We start from the raw sequence: 25,321 nt of genomic DNA on the forward strand, positions 1-25,321 counted from the left end.
TGCTTTCTCCAAACCCCATATTTTGGGGATTTTTATGGAGGCTTCATCACAGTCAGGATCAATTATTAACTTAATCTGCAGCCTCTCTCCCTTCCCTGGAGAATGAGGGGTGGGCTGAAAGTTTCAAGCTTCTAGTCATGCCTTGATGTTTCTGGTGACCAGCCCCAATCCTGAAGCTATCCCAGCATCCACCAAGAGTTGCTTCATCAGAGTGAAAGACACTCCCATCACCCAGGACATTCCAAAGGCTGTAGGAACTCTGTGTAACATGCTCCTGTCACCCCTGTCGCTCAGGAATCCACAAGGGTTTTAGGAACTCCGTGTCAGGAAGCAGAGGCAGAGACCAAATATGTATTTCTTACTATGTCAAAACATCCAATTATTTTTAAAAATAGCCCAAACAAAGCAGATATTTTCTTAGCTATTTAGAGTCTGCCTGCTTTAATGCTCTAGAAAACATCAACTAGCCTCTGCTGGCCATCGGTTAGAGAGAGCCTTGCGGATGTAGGACCCCTTTGGAACTGCTGACGCAGAGACGCTGCAACCTCATACCGCTGAGTGACATCACCTAGATATGCAGGCTGTCTCTGCTATCCCTCTGTCCCCAGGAGCTTCCTGGCCCTCCTTCCCTTCTGAGTGGGGACCCCTGTACTCTAGCTTCTGGACAGACTCCTGCCATGAGGGATTTCCCCCTGACTCCTCCCTCATACACACCTGTCAGAGCATGAGCACCCAGTAAAGCTGGTGTGTGTCACTGCCCCCTCATGGTTGTATCTGCTTCCTTGATCAGCCCCCAAGTCTCTCGGACCCCCCACACAACATAATGGGGGATAGTCAGCTAAAAGTTTTACCTACCCTTCACCAAATGTATTGATTGCACAAATTCACTCTGTATTTTAGGATTGTCATCTTCTCAGAATCTGTTAGAAAAAAATAAAGTGAAATCATTGATTTGATGGTTCTCACTGCACACACCTTCTGCTTCGACATCTATGTCTACTTCTTAAATTGAAGTTTATAAACTCCCCCAAAGCAGGCTTTTAGCTCTCCTCTTCCTCTCCCTTCCTTTCTTTCCTTTTTCTATAATTGTGTCCTAAAGCTATTGGGTGAGACGGTGAGTAGGAGGCATCCATGTCCATATGGGCCAGGGGGAGGTGGGGAGAAGAGCAGCGGGACCCAAGCAGGGTGGCACAGAATCAGTGGGGTGACTGGGGCATTTGTGGGCCAAGCATGTGGTGCCAGAGCTAGGGCCGTGTGCAGAGGGCGGCCCAGCAGAGGTGGCGCAAGCTGGCCGATCAGAGCCTGTGCAGGGTAAGTAGAGGAGCCCAGCAGAGATGGCCTGGCGTGAGCTGTGGGAGCCTGAGCAGGACAAGGACAACGTGCTCACAGAGTGGTGCTGTGCAGGGGTCCAGGCAGCGCGGGGAGGCCACTGCCGTGGAAGGTGCGAGGGCAGAGACAAGAGACTGGCTTCATGGGGGGATGTATCAAATATGTACATACGTGAAAGATAATGGAAGCCCAGCTTCTCACTGTCAGAGAGAGGAGTTACTAATATTGAGAGGACAAAAAAGTAGAATGAGCCCTGTGGTGCTGTTTGATTGGAATTGGTGGTAACATATTTGTATTAATTTGATAGAACTGCCAAAAAAATGACCAGAGGGGGTGGCTCAAATTAACAGAAATCTATTTTCTCACAGTTCTGGAGGCTAAAAGTCCAAGATCAAGGTCTCAGCAGGTTTGGCTTCTCCTGAGGCCTCCCTCCCTGACTTGCAGGTGGCTGCCTCCTCTGTGTCCGCACAGCCCTCTCCTTTGTGCATGCATCCCTGCTGTCTCCCACTGGGTCCCAATTCCCTCTCCTTATAAGGTCACCAGTCAGATGGGAATCAGACCCACTCTAACAGCCTCATTTTACCTTAATCATCTCCAAGTACAGTTATACTCTGAGGTTCTGGGGGTTGGGATGTCAATATATGAATTTGAATGGTACAAGTTCAGCCCATGACAATGTTGTATATTGCTGTGTCTGTACCTACAGAAGTAGGTGTGCAGATCCGTTTACACTGCTGGTGTCTGTGCATCTGTACGTGTGGAGGTAGGTGTGCAGATCCGTTTACACTGCTGGTGTCTGTGCATCTGTACGTGTGGAGGTAGGTGTGCAGATCCGTTTACACTGCTGTTCACTGAAAGGGTTTGATATGAGAAAAGTGCTTTGATTTTTTTGTGTGGGGTCGGGGGAGTGTTGAGCAGCTTACATTTTTGTAATGCTGTTTAGTGAGTAGAGAAAGCTTACCAATGTGATAAACCCAGGTTGTGTTTGCCTAGGAGCTTTTCTTGGCAAATAGAACAAGTGAAATAAAACTTGTATGATCAAATGTTACCATTATGCATGCATTTTTAAATTTTTGTATGATTTATTCAAAGACAAGGAAAATTAGATAAGTGAATCCTATTCATTTCCTAAAAATTCTATTTTGCTACCATGTATATGGATTGCCACTCAAAATTTATAGCTGAAATACTTGATTTTGTGACCTGACTTAGCTATTCTCTGGAAGCTGGTGCCATGTTTGCAAGATGCAAGACACTTTTGAACTCTACTTTGGAAGACCAGTGGGGAAAACAAATGAACACACAAAAGGCTGTAAGGCAATAAGGAGCAGTGGGGACTGCGGCAAGTAGGAAGTGCGTGTACTGCCCAACACACAATTTTAGATTCTTAAAATAAATTATCATGGCCAGATACAAGAGGGCACAGATTTCCTTGGCTTATTTTTATTATAATTATTTGGTAAATGTGCACTAAATCCTAAAGTTACGCTGTACTGAAGACAAGATCCTGAAGGTATATGTTAAAGGTATATTTTTAAAAACATTTAAGTGTTGTTTTCTAAAGTGTACATTTATCTAATCCATAAGTGTACTTTTCCATCTTGTACATAATGACAATTTTACACTTAAATGTATTTTATATATGTTTTACTTCTGTAAATCTCCTTGTATTTCTGCTAAACATGTGTGTTAGTTTTATAAATACTTCAAAATTTAAAAAGTGCCATATTTGCATGATATGAGAAGTTTCTTTTTCTTTTTAATTATCCATGGGGATTACACAGCTTTTCTCTTATGTCTAGAAGCTAGCATCCTATATGGTATCTACTAAATGATTTCTACTTAGCATAGATCGAATTGAATAAGGAATGGAAATTGCATTTTCAATCCTTTAGGAAATAAAACCACTTTCATTTTTAAATGCCACTCTTTTCAAGGATAGTAGCCAAAATTATCAAAAAATACTGTTGGTATTTGTGTCCTGTGGGATTGTATTGCTATCTATCTAAGCAATATAGAAAAGACTAATGGATTTTTTGAGAAAGATTTATATGCATTCAACTACTTTAAGAGGCACCGTACAATTATAACCATGGTTATGTTACAATGTCTCTTTTGAACATGTCACATCTCTTGGGAAAAAAGACTTCAAATGTTAGCATTCACATAAAATAGGATTATTGATTCATTCAATGGTCCATCTACTACCTCATAACTGCTTTTTATGAAAACCATTATGTTAAATATTTCAAGCTGTTCAGGCTGATCTAAAACTATCAAAACATACCGTGAAAGAACGACCAGTCTGGACTCACTGGTGGGAGTGAAAGTGTGGGTGCTTTCGTAATCCTTTTGGAAAGCCCTGATCACTTCAATTGTCGTGTGGGGATGAAGATGCTCAATAATTATCAAAATAATTCTGGACAATAACAGTTTGTTTGGGAATATATAGAAACTTGAGGCTGATTTAAATGTATACATTTTCCCCTTTAAACTAGAGATAGTTCCCCTTATTTTGTGCAAATAAACAAAATCAGCTCAGAGACATAGCAGCTGTTGACCTGTTAGAAGCTCCTGCTCTCGGCGTTCCTGCTTTTTCTGAGCCTGCGTAGACTTTTGCAATGAAGGAGCTGCTTTATCCTTCTCATTCCCTGCATTTTAGATAATCAGTAGTAATTATGTTTAAATATGACCGCTATCTCAAATATTCCCCTTCATACAACAGAAACAACAATTCCAGAAAGCATCATGCTATCTCAGATCCCTGTGAAATTTTTCCTTCAATTTTCCCATGTAAATACATAACTAATAAGCAGTTTCTTGAAACATTTTTTCCTCACATACAAAAATTAATGAGAGAGATTTTATAATATATTATATATGTGTTACTTATCCAAGCTGAATCTACATGTTCACTCCAAAACACACTGGGGGGAAAAAAAGGTTGAGTTGGTTATTTGAAGATCCAGTATCATGCTGCATTAAAGCCTCTATATTGGTTTGACAGAATTTTTTTCTTTTGCAAGAGAAGATTCACTCGATGCTAACATCTGTTGCCAATCTTCCTCCTTTTTTTCCCTTCTTTTTCACCTTAAAGCCCCAGTACATGGTTGTATATAGTTGTAAGCTTTTCTGATTCTTCTATGTGAGCCACCACCACAGCATGGCTACTGACAGAGCAGTGGTGTGGTTCTGTGCCCAGACCACTGAAGCGGACAGCACCAAACTTTAACCACTAGACCATCAGGGCTGGCTCTTGACAAGTTTTTATACTCAGCTCCAGGCTTCCCAATTCCCTAAGAGTTGAAATCAATGAGAAGTTCTATGAATCAGAGTGGAGTAGCTTTTCAAAGCAAAAGGCAATTAAGTAAACATAGTACTTCATCTTTTTTTCCTCCTCCTGTAAAATCAATGCATTTATTCAAAATCCCAAAATATTCCACGTTCTTTGTACCTAACTCAAAAAAGGCTGAAATGCATGAAGATAGAAATGAAAACATACCAGTTAATTCTACTGTCAAGTTAACCAGTATTACACTACTTGCTAAGTGACTTTTAGGGCCTAAATATTATGAATTAGGTACACTGAGTATCTTACTGTACTGCAACCCCATCTCCCCATTTCAGAGACTTAGTTGTAGAATCATTAATGGATATTCAAAAATAAGATACAAGTTCTAATAATAACTTTAAGATAAAAAAGTTGTAAAAAACTTGGACTTGAGTTTTGTATTAAGATAACTGTGGCCTTGAACTAGGTAATCTTTAAATTCTCTTTCAACCCTAAAATATTGATCCCATAGTGTTATTTCTACGGGGATTATGTTGAATCTTTGGACACCGTGGACATTTTAACAATATTAATTCTTGCAATCCATGCTCATGGAGTATCTTTCCATTTATTTGTGTCTTCTTCAATTTCTTTTATTAATGTCTTATTGTTTTCACTGTAGAGATCTTCACCTCCCTAGTTAAAGTTATTCCTAAGTATTTTATTCTGTTTAATGTTATTGTAAATGGGATTGTTTTCATAATTTCTCTTTCTGTTAGTTTGTTGTAAGTGTTTAGCTATGTAGCTGATTTTTGTACATTGATTTTGCATCTTGCAACTTTGCTGAATTTGTTGTTTACTTCTAACAGTTTTTGATGGAGCCTTAGGATTTTCTATATATAATATCATATCATCTGCAAATAGAGACAATTTCATCTTCCTTTCCAACTTGAATACTTTTTATCTATTTTTTCTTGCCTAGTTTCTCTGGCTGGAACGTCCAGTGCTATATTAAACAGGAGTGGTGAGAGGAGTCATCTTTGTCTTCTGATCTTAGAGGAAAGGCTTTCAGCTTTTCCCCATTGAGTATGTTAGCTGCAGGCCTATCATATATGCCCTTTGTTATGTTAAGGTACTGTCTCTCTATACCTAATTTTCCTAGTGAAATGATGTTAAATTTTGCCAAATGCTTTTTCTGCATCTATTGAGATGATTATGTGATTTTTATGCTTCCTTATGTTAATGTGGTATACTACATTTTTTGATTTGCGTATGTTGAACCATCCTTGCATCCCAGTAATAAATCCCACTTGATCATGGTGTATGAACCTTTTAATGTGTGCTGTTGAATCAGTTTGTAAATATTTTGCAGAGGAAATCTGCATCTATGTTCATCAGGGATGTTGGCCTGTAAATTTCTCTTCCTGTAGCTGCTCATCACTTCATTAATAACACTTTGATTAGAACTACGGAAGGTATAAAAGGACGAGACATTATTCCTTCCCACAAGAATTTATAATATAGAGGTAAACCAAAACATATTATTAGTAAATAACATTATATAAATGTTATATTCTGATAAAATTATCACATACATGAATAGCACAAATAATTAGGGAGTATTAGCTCAATCAATGCAGAAAAAAACATGACAAAAATCACACACCTATTAATGATAAAAACTTTCAGTAAACTAGGCATAGAAGGGAATTTCCTCAGTCTGCAAAAGAACACCCACAATAAACTCCTGAGCTAACATAATACTTAATTGTTAAAGGCTGAATGCTCACACCATCATCACTTCTATTCACCAATGTGCTGAAGTTTCTAGTCAGTTCAATAAGGCAAAACAAAGAAACAAAATTAATGTGTCCACATTAGAAAAAAAGTAAAATTGTCTTTATTTCCAGACAATATGATTCAGTATGTTGAAAAATCCCAAGAAATCCCTCAAAATCAACCGATAAGCAAATTTAGCAAGATTTTTGGATACAAGATCAGTATACAAAAAGCAGTTGTATTTTTATATATTACCAACAAATAATCTATAAAAGAAATTAAGAAAACAATTCTATTCATAATAGTATAATAAACTACATAGGAATAAATTCAATGAAAGAATTAATTGTAAGATTTGTACATTGAAAACTATGTAACATTGCTGAGAAAAATTAAAGATCTAAATAAGTAAAAAGACATTTCATGTTAATGAATCAAAGATTCAATATTATCAAAATGGCAAGTTTCCCCAAATTTACCTAAAAATTCAGTGAAATTCCTATCAAAATCCCAGAAAACTATTTTGAAGAAATTGAAAAACTGCTCCTAACACTTATGTTAAAATGCAAAGATATTAGAATAGCCAAACACAGTTTTAAAAAGAAGAAGAGAGTTGAGGACTTAGATTATCCAACTTCAAAACTATAAAGCCAGAATAATAAAGACCAGGTGGCACAAGGATGGACATATATGTCAATGGAACAGAAATGGTAGTCCAGAGATAACCTTTTATCTACAAATGATTTTTTTATAAAGTCATAAAGACAATTCAATGGTGACAGGAACATCTTTTCAACAAACAATTCTTGGGATATTGGACATATATGTGCAAAACAAAAATCCATTTTTATCTCACAACATTCACAGAGATTAACTAAAAATGGATAATAAGCCTAAACACAATAGCTAAAATATGACTTCCTGAAGAAAATATAGGAGAAACTCTCCATGACTGTGTTAGGAGAAGAATTCTTGGATATAATACAAAACATACAACCCATAAAAGAAAAAAAGTGACAATTGGATTTTACCAAATTTGTTAAAAATTGCATTTCAAAAGCTACCATTAAGAAAATACCTGAGAGAAGGTTTTTGCAAATTATATATCCAGAATACATAAAGGCAAACTGCCATTAAAATATAGACATAATATTTGAATAGACATTTCAGCAAAGAAGATCTGTGAGTGGCTAATAAGCGTGTATAAAGATACTCAACATTAAGGAAATGCAAATTAAAATACCAATAAGATACCACTATGCATCCAATAGAATGGTTATAATCAAAAAGGTAGACAATGTCAAGTGTTGTCAAGAACATATAGAAACTGGACCTCATACGTTGTGGAGGAGTGTAAAATGATACAGCCACCTTGAAAAAAATTGTCAGATTCTCATAAAGTTAAACATAATATAGCATACAACTCCAGCTAGAGACATGTATGTGGGTGTTCATAAGAGCATTATGCATAATAGCTAACTGTCCTCAACTGGTAAGTGGATAAGGAGAATGTGGTGTATCCATAAAATGGAACACTAGGCAGCAATAACCAGATACATGCTACAACCTGAATTAACCTCAAAAATGTTATGCTAAATGAAAGAAGCCAAATGAAAAACAAAAGTACTTGTTGTACTCTTTCTTGTACATGAAATATCCAGAAAAGGCAAACGTACGGAGAAAGCAGATCAGTGGTTGGCTAGGGTTGGAGGTGTGTCTAGAATTACTGCAAATGGCAGGAAGGATCTTTTCAAGGGTATCGGAAATGTTCTTAAACTGGAATGTGGTATGGTTGCAGAACTTGATGAATTTACTAAGATTTATTGAAATGTACATTTACAGCAAGTGAATTTTATGATGTATAATTTATGTCTCAATAAAGTTGTTAAAAAACTAAAAATAAAACAATACAGATGGCAAGAAGCGGTTGGGGGTAAAGATGAAACAGATTTGTGATTAGCTGATAATTGTTAAAGCTGGAAATGAGTGTATGGGATGTTATTTCATTCTTTTTTCTGGTTATCTAAAATCTCACAGTTGGCTTCTTGGTTTAGCTCTATTTTAACTCAGTTTCCTGCATCATAGCTCTTTAGATTTGGATTCTGAAAAACATCTATTCATCTATTTTTACTTCTGGAATATATCTCCATTCCTTGCCTTGGTTTCCTGTTTCTGGAAACCCCGTCGTGGGATAGCTGGCCTCCCAGATTGGAGCTCTAATGGTCTTTTTGTTCATTTCAATGTTCAATCTCTTTTTCTTTTTTTCTACTTTGCAGGAAATTTCATCAACTTCCTCTCCTCTTTCTATGGTCTGTCTGTTTATTTTCTGACTTCTATACATTTAACTTTCAAAGGCTGTTTCCTATTCTCTGACTGTTCCTTTCCTCATAGCATGCTTTATTTTATCTTCCTAAGAGCATTGATGATAGTCTTAAGGTTTTTCTCTGCTTCTTGCATCGTTGTTTGTCTCCTCTCATTTCCTTTAAGCTGTCTTCTGTATTGGATGCTCTCTTGTAGTATGGTGTTACTTGACTTTCACATTCAGAGTGAGATGCTGAAAAAGATGATTGAAATAGATGAGTGTGTGTGTGTGTGTGTGTGTGTGTGTGTGAACTCATGGTGGCTGGCTTGGATTTCATTGGGAAATCACAACATTTCATTATGTGCAGCTCTTTTTTCTCCCCAGGACCCTTCAGTTTTTCCAGAGATGAATCCTGTAGTCTATTACCCAAAGAGTTATATACCTGACTGCCAGATTTCTGGGAACTGGGCCAGAGACAGGGCTGGAGGGAGGGTATCAGCATTCAGTATATACTGCCTTGCATTTACTGCCATTATTTGGAATAAAGTTCTTCAACATCTTGTGCTGCTGAGTCTTAGGCTCGAATTTCTCCTGCAGAAGTGGGAGATTACTGGTTTCCACCTGCACCGAGTTGCAGAGAAACTGGAAGTCTAACTGCTCCTTGTAATGTCCTAAACCATCATCCCAGTTTTCGGGTCCTCTCTCACTCCCACCTATTTTGGCTCCTTTTGCAATGATTTCTGAGTCAAGTTTTTATAGGGTGATGCAGCTGGCTATTCGTTGGCTTGTCCTCTGTAGACACTTGCCCTTTGCTATTCTTTGCCCACTCTGTCAATCATTTTGTCCTCCCTCTGCTCTCTATCTTCCAAAAAAAATGTGTTGACATCTCTTGTTCTTGTCTGCTTTTTCTGTTCTATTTGTGTTTATAGACTAATAATGTTAAAAATTATTCCTTTGCTCTTTCTGTAATGATTTTTAGAGGGAACAGAGATACGCTCATGGATTTAAATCTGTCATGATTAAGTGGAAATCTAAATGATATTTCAAAAAAAATCCTCTCATTAAAAAAACCCACAGATTTTGCCAGGAAATGGTAGCTATAGAAGGGAGGAATTTAGTCTTAATTAATAGATAACTGTAACAAATGGCTGCTGGCGAGACCAATGAATGAAACTGAAGGAACACGAACCACAGCTTGTAAGGAGAATTACAGTATTAGTACTAGCACAAAGATGCTAATCTTTTCAGTGTTAAATAAAAAGAATACTGCAGCCCTTTATTAACTTCAAAATGAAATACAAATATCTGAAAACACAATAAAATGCCAGATACCATGACCAGGTATCCTGGGCACCAACAACAGTCTCCGTGTAGGTTTACATGTTCTGCATGGATCCTTCTTTTAAGGAAATAGTGAGCCAATATTTGAAAATAATAAGATTACAAAGAAATGAATTTTTCTGCTCTCTTGAAACATCGAAAGATCTGGCAAATTTCTAACGATGGTTAGCTGAATTGAGAATTCCCTGCCCCTTCAGTTTGGACAAAGGCTTTCTTATTAACTCTTTCCTCACAACTCCTATGTTGATACCAATAAGCCAAAATAGAGCTACCCCGGAGACAAGGCCAGTGAGCAGGTAAGGAACAACGTTTGGCCCACAGGGACATAGGGGAAAATAATGTCCCTGCCCTCATGCTTGGGTAAGGAGAGGGGAGGGACAAGAAACTTTTAACTGAATAGTTATCAAAAATTGACTAAATTTTCAACTTTGAGTCGTTGAGTTTACTTAAGTTTCAAAATTCACTTTTCTTTCAGCTGGCAGAAATAGGGCCTCAAGAGCCAAGGGATTTTGGTCACAGACAAATTCAGAAAGTTACACCAGCTCGCCTCAGATTTGGATTGTAAATTTCATACTCACTCTGAGTTGATAAAATTATAATCATATTACTCTTATATTTGCTTCATTTATAAAATTTTTCAAAGGAGCATTATTTACTTTCCTTTTATTTATTGCTGTCTTTACTTTTCAAATTAGTTTGCCCATATAGACCCAACTTCATATCCTGAAATGCTGTTTGAAAAAAGGCAGCTTGGACAGCTGGATTTCATTGGATAAAGATGCTTTTGGCCATAAAAGAGAGAAAATATTTTAACAAAGATTCCTGTTTAGTGGTCATATAACCTAGAGGTACGAGGTTACAAGTAGATTCAGCAGGTGACGTCGGGGGTTTTGATGCCTCTCTATGCCATACACAGACTAGATTTCATAGTGACTATTGCAACTTAACTTTTATAAGCCAGTAGTGATAAACACGGGTTATAATGAGGTAAAGTCACTTTAAAATGATAAGGTAACATACAAGATTTTATGACATGAATCATGATTATTATTTTGTATGAAACCCCAAAGGTTTTCAACAAGACTAACTTCATAAATTAAGTCTTTCAAGGTTTCGTCAGTGATGATAGTGAGGTTATTTGAAATTAGAATACAAGATGTAAGTAGTGTAATTGAATTAGTCCATAGATATACAGATATAGACATTGCTGTATATTGCTATATAAATTGGCTTACTCAATACTCTATTCTAGCAGGGAGACCTGGTTAACTGGAAAACTAAAAAGTTACATTTCCACAATGCCATTTTGCAATTATGCTCCAGGCTTGTCAATTAGGTGCATCTACGGGAGAGTGTGCTGTAGAAGTGAGTCAGACGGGAAAGAGGTGGATTACAGGGAAAGTAGTTTCTGAGTGAGGTGGCGATGTTCGGGAGCCAGAAGCCATAGCAATGCCTTCCTTTCAGCACTTGGCTTCTCATTCATCAGCTTTGACACTTCCCCATAGTGGCAGAGGCAAAGCGGTTCTTATTGCAAGGAGTCGTTCCTGGGGGCTCAGAGCCTTCTCCTCCACATATTTAAAGGGTGATGGAGGACCTAATTGTCCATATTACATTCTTTTTTGTAAAAACTAGCTAGAGTGGATTTGTTGATTGCAACTGAACTCCAGAAGTCCTGTTATATGTTGATACCTATACCCAATTGTTTGATTTTTTAGGACAGACACTTACTTACAAATTGCTGTCATAGGAAAATGACTTGAGGCTTTATAGGAATGCATAATAGAGTGACACTTGTCATCTCACAAACGAAATAAAATGAAACATTGAGTAGATGATTTCAGGCCCTCCAAGGAAATTTAACTATATCTGATAGCTCTTCCTTTACCTTTTCTTCTTTGTAGAGACATAGCCAGAGTGAGAAGTTACAATTTTTAAAATACTATTTGTGTTTGTTTTCCTTAGAGCTTTACAACTAAATGTTTTTTAGATACCATGAATAAGAATATTAAAGTTCATCCTTAAAGGTCTAGGATTAATATTGAGTAGTATCCTCTCAAGATAACTGAAAATTCATGGTCATGATCACAGGTGGATAAAAGATCTAAATGAAAATGATTTACTTTAAAAAATACAATAATTTTGTTGGTAAACAAATTATATAATAATCATCTCCACTTTCATTAAATAAAATCAAAGAGAAAAAAAGACTGAAGAATGCACCAAAAAAATATTTGTGATATAAGAAGATGTGAAATTATTTAAAAAATCAATTTCATGTGAAACAGAATGGGTCACTCAATCTAATACACAAAAAGAAAAATCTGGTTTGTTCTGTACTCTGATTATTATAGATTTGTTGTATATTTTATAAATATTACTGATTTGGTTAATATGGTAGACGTATCTAGGGTGACCTCCATGATCCTCACATCCCAGTATTTCTACCCAAGGTTAAATTCTCCCTTTAAGTGTAGGTAGCACTCAGTCTGACGGTCTACAATTAACAAAACACTGCACATAAACACAAGAATAAGGTCAAGCATCAGAGGATACTGCAGCCCAGGCGGACACCGTTGATTTCAGCCTTGCAGATGAACCAACTAAACAGTGCCCAGACTCCTAACGCACAGGAAGTGTGAGCTACCAGGTATGCGTTCCTTTAAACCAGGAGGCTTATGGTCATATTGTTACACATCAACAGATAATTAATCCAGTTATTTTGATGTAATTATAACCATATTGCACCTGTAGAACTGAACATTCTTTTGTATTCTAATTAAACAAGAAAATAAACACATGGAATACAAACCACATACAGAATGAATAAAAATGGTTTTTATTCTATAACACTCAGCAATATATTTGTTGTAAACAACTGCTTTTAGTCAATCCAAAATTATTTTCAAAAATGACTTGTTAGGAAGTTTATTATATAATAATAGTGGTTTCTAATATGTAGTTTCCTGCAGATAATTTCCTGAAGAGAAACTCCAGTTGGCCAATAATGTTCAATAAATCTATATTAAATGTGCACTTACTCTTGAATGGCTTTTTTTGCTTCTTTGTTTGTTAACCGGATGTACAACATAGCAGAGTCACAATTCTTGTGTGAATTTATCAAGTTTTAACCACATGGCATTGTTTGCTCGTATAAAGCCAGTAATTAATTCATGTTAAAAAGTTATTATAGAAAATGTTAAAAGTATAAGAAAAACATAAGGACCTGCCACTTGGCCAAGCGGGTAAGTTCACACACTCTTCTTTGGCGGCCCAGGATTTCCCCAGTTCGGATCCTGGGTGCGGACATGGCACCACTCACCAGGCCATGCTGAGGCGGCATCCCACATGCCACAACTAGAAGGACCCAGAACTAGAATATACAACTATGTACTGGGGGGCTTTGGAGAGAAGAAGAAGAGGAAACAAAAAAAAGAAGATTGGCAACAGTTGTTAGCTCAAGTGCCAATCTTTAAAAAAAAAGAGAAAGAAAAAAGAAAAATATAGCTTAATAAACCCCATGAAGAGATCACCTAGCTTCGACAGTTTTCAGCTCATGCCAATCTTGTTTATTGTACATCCTGACCTATTTCCGCAGACTTCATACAACTCCACCTGTCAATATCTCAATTTGTAGCTCTAAATCCTAAAAAAAAAACATAATTTTAATATCTTTTTCACAGCGACCAAAATTAATAATTTCATCAAATACACTGCTAGAGTTCAAATTTCCGAATATCTCACAAATGTCTCTCATTTACAGTTTGTTCTTTCGGATCATGATCAATGTAAAGTATGCAGGGCAAGTCTTTCTTTAATCTATCATTTCTTTCGTGTCTTTTTTTTTCTTGCAAATTATTTGATGAAGAAACCCATTTTTTTGTCCGGTATATTTTTCCATGGTCTAGATTCTGTTGATTGCATCCTCATCATGTTATTTAATAGATTTCCTTATCTCTATATTTTCTATAAACTGGTACTTCGGCAAGATTATTGTATAGGCAGTGTTTGTGTTCATCTATCAAGCAGCGCATGATGTCTGGTTGAATCTAATTTGTATTTTTTCAATGAATAAAATGAAAAACTTCAATTAATATTCATTTTCTTGAAAGCTTTCTACCTTTTGGGAGTGAGGGAATGTGTCATTTTTCATGTGTTTAATTGTCTGAGAAAGCTTGCAAATTCTACCTTTTCAGAGGAATTGTCACTCCTCTCAGCATAGCAGCAAGAAAAAAACAAACAATATGTTGCACTTATGTAAACTAATTTTAATTTGTAGGTTCAAGCAAAATTACAGTCAGGAGATCTCTTTTCACTTGTATAGAAATCATGAAGCATTTTATTTCAGAACAGTTAGTGTACCATCGACGAATCCACACAATTTCACAGAGAGGCACAAGTGAGATTAGAGTTTCACGCAAACTAGATTTTTAATGCCAATTTTCATTAACAGAACTCCAAGGCAGTAAAAATTTATGCAAAAATTTGAATGCCTCTTGAAGGTTTATTTATAATTACCTTTAATGACTAAAACCAGAACACAGAAGGAAATAAATGCACTACTGTTATAGAGTTTCTGAAATACTGAACAAGTGGTGGAATGTTTGTAATAATATATATCTCCTTGGAAATTACCACTTTAGCTGGCTAAGTGGCTTAATGTATGCAAAGGAGCATGATGGATTTGCTAGTAGTATGCACTATTGTTCCATTGAAAAGGGGGAATTCATAACAAATTGCTTCCTCAGAGGGCTGCTGGAACACGTTTTAAATGAAAAACAGATTTCTCCTGAGAATTGCATGACAGAGTTTCCCAGAAAACAAAAGTTTTCATTGAAACAGGGAAAGCAATGCTCGTTCTATAAATGTTGTACCTTAAATTATATGGGAAATTTTGGAGTTTTTATTACAATTACACTATTTTTCTAGCATATTACCCACAAATAGACACTTCTTTTGTTTTGTCCCTCTATGAATCTTAGAGAATTGAAAAGCTAATGTACTGTTCTCCAGATGCAGAGTTTAAAAAAAACCAAACTTGATAAATGTTGTCACTTAGAGACTCACCTGTCTCCCACATAAACACCAAGGAGATGACAAAGACCTGACCTGGTAAATTAATAAGCCAGACCACTACTTGATAAACACATCCTACAACGTACTTCCTTCAACTTTTGCCAGAAGGTTGTGTCTTAGTGAGTCCTTCTCTGATCTTCCTTACTTAAAGCTACAACCCTACACCATTCCCACTCCCATGAGAATTCCTTGTTCTTCTTGCTCTATTCTTTTTTTTTTTTCTGGACCACTTGTCACCTTTTAAACTACTAAATAATTTACTTATTTAACAATTTTTAGTCTCCATCTTCTGCCACTAAAGTGTAAGCTCCTGTGATCGGGGAACTTTCACATTTTTTTCTTTTCAATTGATATATGCCCAGCACTGAAAACAAAACAATGCCTGATTCTTAAGAGCTTTCAATAAATACAAATGAATGGATGAGTCCAATAAACGAAAGTCAGAACACTTCATAGTAACTCAATTTTTCACTTTCTGTTTCTTGATTCTCAGACTGTAGGTGACAGGTTTGGTGTAACTGATGCCAGTGGGGGACAGAAAGCTCCTGTTACTAGAATGGTTTGCATGTTAACAGCCAGTTTAGAAGTAATACGTAAATGGAGTCATTACTACAAATCCTATAGACATTAAAAGGATAATAAAAATATTTAAGACGTGTACATTTTGTCAATGAAAAAATCTTCAAAATTCTGATAGAAATGTGTGAATAAGATGTTAAAATCGTTTTGTGTTTGTGACTTACTAAGTAATGACAATCGTGTACATACACTTGTATTTAAAAATGGGCCCAGCATACAAACACTTTCTTTACAAAAGAAGATCTTTACTTTCTGGTAAAAATATGAAATTTAAGAAATGTTTATTAAGTAAAATTAAATTTCAAATATTTGATTGACAAAGATTAAATGGATTTATAATATCCAGTGTTATAAGGGGTTTTGGAAAAAGCTACTCTAATATTCTATTAACTAATGTGTACTGACATTTTTGGGGAGGAGAAACCAAAAATATGTATAAAATTTTCAATGTAAATATCCTTCCACCAAGCAACTCTGCATGCAAAGATGCACGTTCAAATATGTATAGTAAGCATGATTCTTAAAGGGAATTATTTATTAAGAAGTTACTTTAAAAATAAATTATATTAAAGCAAGTACTTTAAAATCATCAAAAGTGACACAGAATTATATTTATTCTGTATTACTAGGGGGAAGCCAGATTGCACTTACATGCAGTTTTCTTAGTACAAGAGGCACTGAGGATTACTCTTCTGCGCAATCCCAGAAGCACCTTGCACATATGTAAAAAGAGGGTGGCGTCCTGGCTCGTATCTACAGGACAGGGTTAAGGATAAGGGCTCTGGGCCAGGGCTTCTGGGGTTCATTTATTTCCTATCCACTGTCTCCATGTCTGACTTACGTAAACTTAGGCAAGCCATTTTTACCTTTTGGGGCTCACATGGAGATTAAGTGAACTGTTTCAAGCAAATGCACCTGAGGTATTTGGCATCCGTATGTACAAGAATTGACTATTGTTTTTATTCTTCATTTTAAGTCTCATGGAAATCCTGTTTTGCTTTCTACTGCATCCCTGCATGTAATTAGTTCTTAATATTTTTGGGTGGTTTTTAATTAAAAAATACTTCAAGTATAAATGTTAATTCGTATTTAGAGAAGAAATTCTGAAAGACGTATGTCAAAATATTAACTGCTTGTCACTATTTTATTTTTTTCTCTATGCCTGTGTTCTGTGAAGTTTTTTATTTTAGCATATATTATATAAAAAGGAACAGTGAAACAATGGGTTACCTCTATACACCCTAAGCACATACTTGTCCTTTAGCTCAGCAATTCCATTCATAGTGTTTACCCCCCAAAATGGAAACGAATATTCTAGACAACTTGTAAAACAATGTTCATAGCAGCCTTAATCAGAACAGACAAAAACTGGAAATAGACCAGCTGCCCATCAATAAGAGAAGGAATAAACATACTGTGTACTTCATCCGTGCCATGAAGTTACTACTCAACAGTAAGATACAAAGGGACGAACTAGTGATACCTGCAACACCACAGATAAATCTCCATATCTATTCATCTGTCTGTCTGTCTGTCTCTCTATCAGTCTTTTACCTGCTGAGCAAAAGAAGTTATACATACACATATTGGTATGATATCTTTTACATCAAGATTTCTAACAAAAGGAAAGCAATCAGTGGTGAAAACAGTAGTTGTTTCATGGAAAGTAAGACAGGGTTTTACTGGGAATGAGGAGGGAATTTTCTGGGGTTATGGTAAAGTTCCATATCTTGATGGGTTTCTGCATTACACAGGTGTATGAATTTCTTATTAGTACATGCAGCAAATGTACACTTATGATTTGTGCTTCTTTACGTAAATGTCTCAAGAAAAACAGTGTAAACAGACATTGGATACAAGTTGATACACACGCTGAAGTATTTAGCAGAAAGTACACTGATGAGCAGGAGGATGAATACACGCATGGCAGATTTTTGGAAAAGCTCATGTAGTAAAATGTGAGTGAAGGAAAAGAGGTGGGGTATGTGCATATTATCTCTTAAATAATTTCATTCTCGTATATTCGAAAAATGTCACCATAATATAATGTTGGATATGAATATACAGTAAATTCATAAAAAGAGAAATGTGGATCACTAATTCTAGACCCAAATTAAATGTGTCTCAGTGGGGACAGAATTAGAGACGTAAATAGCCCCTGTGATTTGGGAAGTGTCTTACGGCGGTATTGGGGTGGTGCCGGAAACGGGACCATTGCAGAGGAGTATGATGTTTAGAATCATGCTTTTGGCTTTTTATTTTTTAGCTAACAAAAAATATTTTTAGGTGGTATACCATATGAGGAAGAGTTAAAGCAGTTAACTCATAAATTTAATTTCCGTAAAATTATATACATGTAAAAAAGCATTTTTCTTGTGCTTCAAATGAGATTCTATTTGTCTAAATGATTTGGTGCTTGTTTTCCTCAGGCATATAAATATATTTTATTATTTATTTATAAATATGTGCTTAGAATTTGAGGGTTATCTCATTTCTGAATAAATGTATCCTTCTTTATCAGCAGAGAGTGACTGAATTTGCGGTCTTCAAGGGCACTGAAGAAGTGGCTCGTCAGCTTTGGAGAAGATTGCAATGTTGCTTCAAGGGCAATTTACATTTAACAGCAGATATGAATTTGGCCTTCATTAACATTACTTATTTCTGGGGCTATTAATCAGTGAATGGTTCTTTGGATAATAATGTAAACTGACGTTGTCATCTACAACTGCCAGGAGTAAATTAGATGGTGGTTAGCTTTCTATATTAATTAGAATAAAAGTGTGTCAGTTTTTCTTAAGTGGGATTTTATTAGGATAAGTCTGTTTTCTTAAATGAATTTCTGCACAGGTCATAGAGGCATGTGACACAGACCTGGAATATATTCTTGAAGAGGATCAGACAACCGATATCTTATAATCATCTTTGACGAATTAGTTTTGCATTTGAATTCAACTAAGTTGACATTTTTTATTTTCTTTACCCACAAAGAGAAATTTAGTACTTCTCAGCATCAAGTGGTACTTGTTAGAGGAAAGGAGTGGTGGAGTAACTCTCTCCCCCTTCAAAATTCCCCAATATAGAGAAGGGCAAAACCCACTACACAGCTAGCTTGTTGCGTTGTACAGTAGAGGTAAATGTGGGTGATACCTAATCCCAACCACTCTCCCCTTTGCTCTTTTACTATCAAGGCTGGATAACTACACACTCGCCTCCTTGCAGTAGGCTTGACCATATAACTGTTCTGGACAAAAAATAAAAATCCATGTCTGGGTGTTTCTGGAGAAGCTGCTCTTTTCTCGCATAAAGGGGTATTTCAGGGATCCAGTGCTGTCTAAGAAACCAGCCCAAAACATTTTGGCTTAAAACGAGGATCTGCAAATTAGAACCCTAGGACCAACCACATGTTGTAAATGAAGTTTTATTGGAACACAGCATATTGTTAACATTAAACTTGTAAAATCAAACTGTTACATCGATTTTCAATGTACTCAATACAATTTCAATACAATAGCAATTTTATGCTGCATCTATTATCTATTTTTAATAATTGGAATTTTACATTATTATTTACTATTTGAAGTTACATTTCAATTTCACTTCTCCATAGCATTTTATTTAAATATAATACATTTTTATGCTTGAATACCATTAACTGATTATTTTATTACATTTATCCGACATAAATTTTGAAAAAAAAAATGATTTCTAATGACCATAAGTTTCTAGGAGTTACAAATGTTTTTCTGTATTATCTTAGCATTGCCGTTATAAATACACAATGATCCAAACACATAAGCATGATAAATTGTTTAATAAGTAATTATTAAACATAAAAAGCAAAATGTTACCTGAAATTCATCTTTTAGTAAAATAAATGAGACTGTGTTATTTTTTCCAAAATAGTTCCTTATCTATTGATATAATATTAGTTATTGCTGGCATGCATCATGAAAATTTTCTCAAGACTTGGAAATGAGCAAAAGAAATTACCAAGTGTGGATTCAGCGAAAATCCAGGGTCATCTCAGTCTAGAGTGGTGTACAGCCTTGTACAGCTTTCTATTAGCGAGCCTACTTTATCACTCTGTAGAGGCAGAAGTAAGCATTACAGAAAACTGCAGTGCAAACAATTCCCGTCCACAGCAACGAAAAAGAAGTTTACCTGGTAAAGAATTCAAATCCTCACATGAGCAGTGTTACTGGGTCCCTCATTAACTGACGAGTTAAAAGAAACTTTGACAGGTGTTCATTTTATATTTGAAAGTCATGATTTTATGTTTTAAAAATTATAACTGAGCAAATGAAACAACATTCACCATCAATTCTATTCCTATTTATTTTTACAGATGTAAGACCTTAGAAAACTCATTCACGTAGAAAAAAGATTTACTATAGCAATTTCTCTCTGTCTTTTAACTCCTTCAGTTATACGTCAAATATTGCATAGTAATCTACTATTATATTAACCTATTATTATAGCCATAAAAGTAATACATTTTATTTATTATTAAATTATTGTTAGTGGCTGACTTGCTGACAGTGATTCTTCAATATCGCTAAAAGCAAAGACTGAGAAACTAACACACTCGGAAAAAATTCTTCCTCAGTCATTTGGCCATCTCAGAGGGTTCTACACTTGGAGGCAATTTACCGTAGTGAGGGTCAGGATATGGGCTGTTTCCTCTTTTGCCTTGTCCTTACTTCATATACATCCAGAAAATAGTGTTTATGTAATCTGAGAACTTGAAAACTGAGTCCCTTCCTCTCATTAAGAAAAACTTTCCACATCCTGTATGTATCCTGTAGGATAAGGCCCTACAAGGACAATGCAAAAATCTACTATTGATAGGGACATTCCACAGGCGGAGATGGAGGGACCCGGGACTAGCCTAATCGTTACTTTAGACGCCAAAGAAGCACATGGGGCTGCCCGTCTTCAGACTGGCTGGCAGGGGAGAGCGACAGGGTGAGTGGGCGACCAGCTTCGCGGAGCACATCTTAATTCTATAAAAAAAACTTTCAGAGAATATTAAGGATTTCAACAGGAGTGCTAATTTTTTCTCGGTAGAAAATTGTGAAACAAGGTTCTGTTCTATCCCATCTGGGACTTTTTTTTTTCTTTTACTTTCACGCACCCCCTTCTCGATAACCGTGGGACAGTTTGGCAAGATGTTAACGTTAGAAGCAGCAGAGGGAGGACCGTGAGGGAAATCTCTCTGCTACTGTCACAGCTCGCTGTAAGTCTAAAATTAGTTCAAAATGAAAAGTTTTAAACAAAGTCTTCGCATACCCTCAAGTTTGTAGACAGTTGCTACCAGACCTTACATTAAAGAAATAGACAGAAATAAAGGAATATAATTTCTCACATATGGTAAGTACACAATAAATGTTTTATATTACTAATATTGAGTATCTATGATTGTTACAGTTATGTGGTGTATCATTCTTTTATGCTTAATTTTAAGGTTTTGTCTATTTTATATTTTGACTTTTCAAATAGGAAGTGTTCAGTTGACTTTTATGCTTTAGGATTATTTTGAGATAAATCTTATAGTTACATGTCTCATGATTTAAAAAAATCTTGCGAATATTATTAAAAGTTGTTCCTAGAATGGCCACAGATACATAAAGTATGCATAAAGCCTAGTTTGGTTTTTTTAGGGCTGATTCTGACTTCTAACTTACTCACCAAAAGAATATGAGGACAATTAAAGGGGGTACTCAACATGCAGGGTTTTAAATAGAAACCCCTTTATAGAAACAAAGCCATTCATAACAGGATATGGTCCTCGTGGTGCTTTGTAGTCAATCCTATATAATATTTTGATTTTTAACTCACGACTATTTTATAGGGAATGCTTTCTTGTTTAAGTAACTCCATCTTTCACTCAGGATGGAGTTGAAGGGGCGCCTAAGAGCTGTGATGTTCTCTGGCACTGATAAAGGTGCTAATATGCAGCAAGGAGTGAAGTCTCTTTTCGTGATGCCTGCTTCTGCAGGGAAGTGACATGTGGGGTGACCATGAACGTCTTGGAATTGCTATAAACGTATATAGGGCCCTTTTGCAATAATACTGCTTATAACTCAAAAAAAAAAATGCTCCCCTAAGTGTGACAGGAGCATGAAACTGACCCATTTGAATTGTCCCCATTTCTGATGTCTTGGGCAGAGGAAAGATTGACAATATTTTCCATTTAGTTGGTGCTCAATAAATGTTTGCCAACATGAACTGAATTTTATGTAGATGACGTCTCAGTATTGTTTCCTCATAATTAATTTTACCCAAGACATCAGCCCTTTCCAGTTGTGGTCTCAGTTCTGCAGCCCGTTCACCTGGCGGTTCCTCCCTGACTCAGCCTCCTGTTTTGTTCCTTTAGATGCTCCTTTCAAGCAAGCCCTTGCATGGTTCACCATGGATACCTCCATGCTTTGTCTTGCAGGCTTTTAGTGTGTCGTATTCTAGCTGATTTTTCATCCCTTTGCTAATGTCTTCCACATTCTGAAAGTCTGCTTTTTTTCATAAATCAAATTTTATGCAGCTTCAATTCTTATTTATTTGTTCCATTGATTATTCTAATTGTTTTGAAACAAAATTGAACAGATTCTTTATTAAAACTCATGATTGATATTTTTCCTGTATTTTCATAGAGTAGACAAAAGTTCTTTTTTCTAGATACTCATGCATTTCCTGTGGGCGATCTCTTTAAGGGCTGAGATTTTTCTTCATTCCTTATTTTTTACAATATTGTAGGTATTTTCATTGGGGTCCATAAGTTTTTTTTTTCATTTTGCTAATGTTAGTTTGCAATTATCTTGTGAATCATTGGAAATTAGATGTAGTAAAACATTGAGTACCAGTGCTGTGTAACCTACATGCATTATTCTATTACAATGTTAAAAGAACTCTGTAATATTGGTGTCAATATACCCACCTTTCAATTGATGATACTAAGGATTAGCTATTTTAAATACATTTTCCATACTGATCTTTTAGCTGGCCAATGAAAGACCTTAGTTTTAAATACTGACTGTTTAACCCGGTGGCTTGTATTCTTCAACCATTCATTCGTGCAATTCACATTATCGTTCGATTAACAAGTAAGGCCATTTTTCTCCAGATACTGACGGTGACTGTTCATCTGCTCACATGAAGGAAGAGCCATTTCACCTAGAGAACAGCCTGCAGGGCTTTCAGTGCACATTTGCAGAAGTTTATCCTAACACGAGTCTTTATTTGAGAAAAGGGCCTCCACAGTTTATCTGTTTGTCATTTGACTTTTCTGACACTTTCATGGGTATTTTAATGAGAAATTGAGGGAGGCAATCACAGGCAGGCGGAGTCAGCTAACAGCTTCTGGAAGCGCTGGCTTGTGTTCATTGATGCAGATATAATATTTGGACATCAAAGAAAGCTTTGAAGCCAGCATTTTCTAGCCCAGAGAGTAATTTAAGAAATCTTTGCTTTTCCTTCCTCTTTCTTGGACCCTTTGATTTCAGATAAACACATTCTATTACTCCGTATACACATACACATATCTAAAACATAAAAAGATAAACTATATTATTCTGATTTTTTTAAATGAGAATGAAAGGGTCATATACAAACACTTTCAAAAAATAAAGAATTTAAAAGAAAAAATTGCATCAACATTAGTAACATAATTCAATTAAAAAGTAGCATGTCATCTTTACAATCATTTTGAAAATTTTTAAAAGAAACTTGACTGCATTTAATTTAAATTTGAACAATTATTCACAGATATTGCCATCTGTCTTAATAATAAATGTTATGAGATTCAAAACTCTAAGCCTGTTAACTAGATATTATTCTTATTCTCAAAGTGCATTCTGCATTTCAAATAATAAGAAAAAAGTAACTTCTTGTTCTCAGATCATCCCTACGGTTGTTGTTTTCCTGGCAAACTGTTTTCTGTTCCCTTCTGCCATGCATCAGCTCATTTTGTTTTTCTACTTTTATCTGCCGTCACAGATTTTTCGCCAAAAAACATGTCTGCTCTGCTCCAACAGGGACCCACCCAGGCTTTCTAACTCCCATCTTTATAGACAGGAACCCAGGCTGCTCTCCCCAACTTCTCCTTTTCTTCTCTGCGTGATACCCCACACAATTAGCTACTTTCCATTGCTTTACTGATGCAACTATCCCTCAGGGTTTCCTTCATCCCCAAAAGTTTGATACCTAATTATTCATCCTTCTGTATTGTTAATGCTGAAATTTCAAAATTTCATCTGTTTTAACTATGATCTTTGTTCTCACAGCAGTTTTCCGTGATGACAGGAGAGTTACATTATGAGAACTCATATTAGAAAGAGTTAAGAGAGAGTGATATGACCACAGTACTCTATTCCATCTTGATTTGGTTCACTGTTCTGGTTTGATTTTGCTACAAAGTATATTTGGAGAAATCACCCCGTAAGACGCTGAGCAGGTCAGCAATCAGCGAACATAACGTTCCCCTGCAGCCACCAATCCGAACTGTCGACCACAAGCTTGACTAAACAGAGCAATCACTTTTTCTTGTGAAATGTTTTGAGCTTTCCCTTAATAGGGGACACCTCTGCTTTTGTTTGGAGTTATGGCCTTTATGGAGAATGTTCTCCCTTTATATATGAGTTGATAAAGTATAATTTTCAAAATGATAAAAGCGTGACTCTAATACAAAAATAAAGTTAATGCATATTAAAGATTTTGTCTCCTTAATTATTGAGGAAACTAGTATGGGTTCAAATAAAAATTTGACATATATATTCATCTATATATGAATATATATTCTCTACTCGACATAACATGTTTGCATTATTATTTACAAGAAGTGTTTGCATTGTCATCAACTTTCTACAACGTAAGTTGTTTTATCCCTCACAATATAAGATAACCTAGTCAAAAACAATGAAAGATGCACATTCTTATTTGATCAGATAATCTCCAGAAAGATCTCAATACAGCACCCAACATTCCAGGTTAGGATATAGGTTCTCGCCTTTGCCCCTCTTCTGACAGAGTAAACTGAGTCTTCAGCCTTATTAATTCATAGTTGCTGAGCTGTTTATTCTTTGATGGTTATTAAGCACCTATCAGGTTCTAGTAGTAATAAGCACTGAAGTAGCAAAGATCAAACAAAGAGAGAGAAGGAGACAAAGTTCTGGCCCCTCAGCAGCTCACGTGGCATAGAGTAGAGCGATGGATACAATGAGTTACAAGGCAACATGACATTAATGATAAAGATGTGAGTAAATATAAGGATGCTGTCCAACTTTGCATGGGGAAGGCTACGGAAAGCTTAGTAAATTGCTGGATACAATAAAACATTATTTTATAATAGATTAATTTAAGTTAAAAGAAAAGGATGAGTCTATTTAAAGAGCATCAGTAAGCATCGTGTGACGAAAGTAGGGAAGGCTGAAATCAGACAACTGAAATTTCAGAAAAGCTGCAAGGAACAAAAACAAATATGAGATCCATGCTTCAGTATACAGCAACTGACTCTCTAGGTTAAACCTCTAGGGTCCTCGCAGACTTCTGAGGGACTTCCTCAGGTTTTCCTGCTTCTGGAGTGCAAATCCTGTGGGTTGTGTCCATTGGAGGTCTCCGGCTTCTGCACCCGTTCTTGTACCTTCTGTGGACTTTTC

Source organism: Equus asinus, chromosome 2 (assembly GCF_041296235.1).
Source record: "Equus asinus isolate D_3611 breed Donkey chromosome 2, EquAss-T2T_v2, whole genome shotgun sequence".
NCBI classification, from domain to species: domain Eukaryota; kingdom Metazoa; phylum Chordata; class Mammalia; order Perissodactyla; family Equidae; genus Equus; species Equus asinus.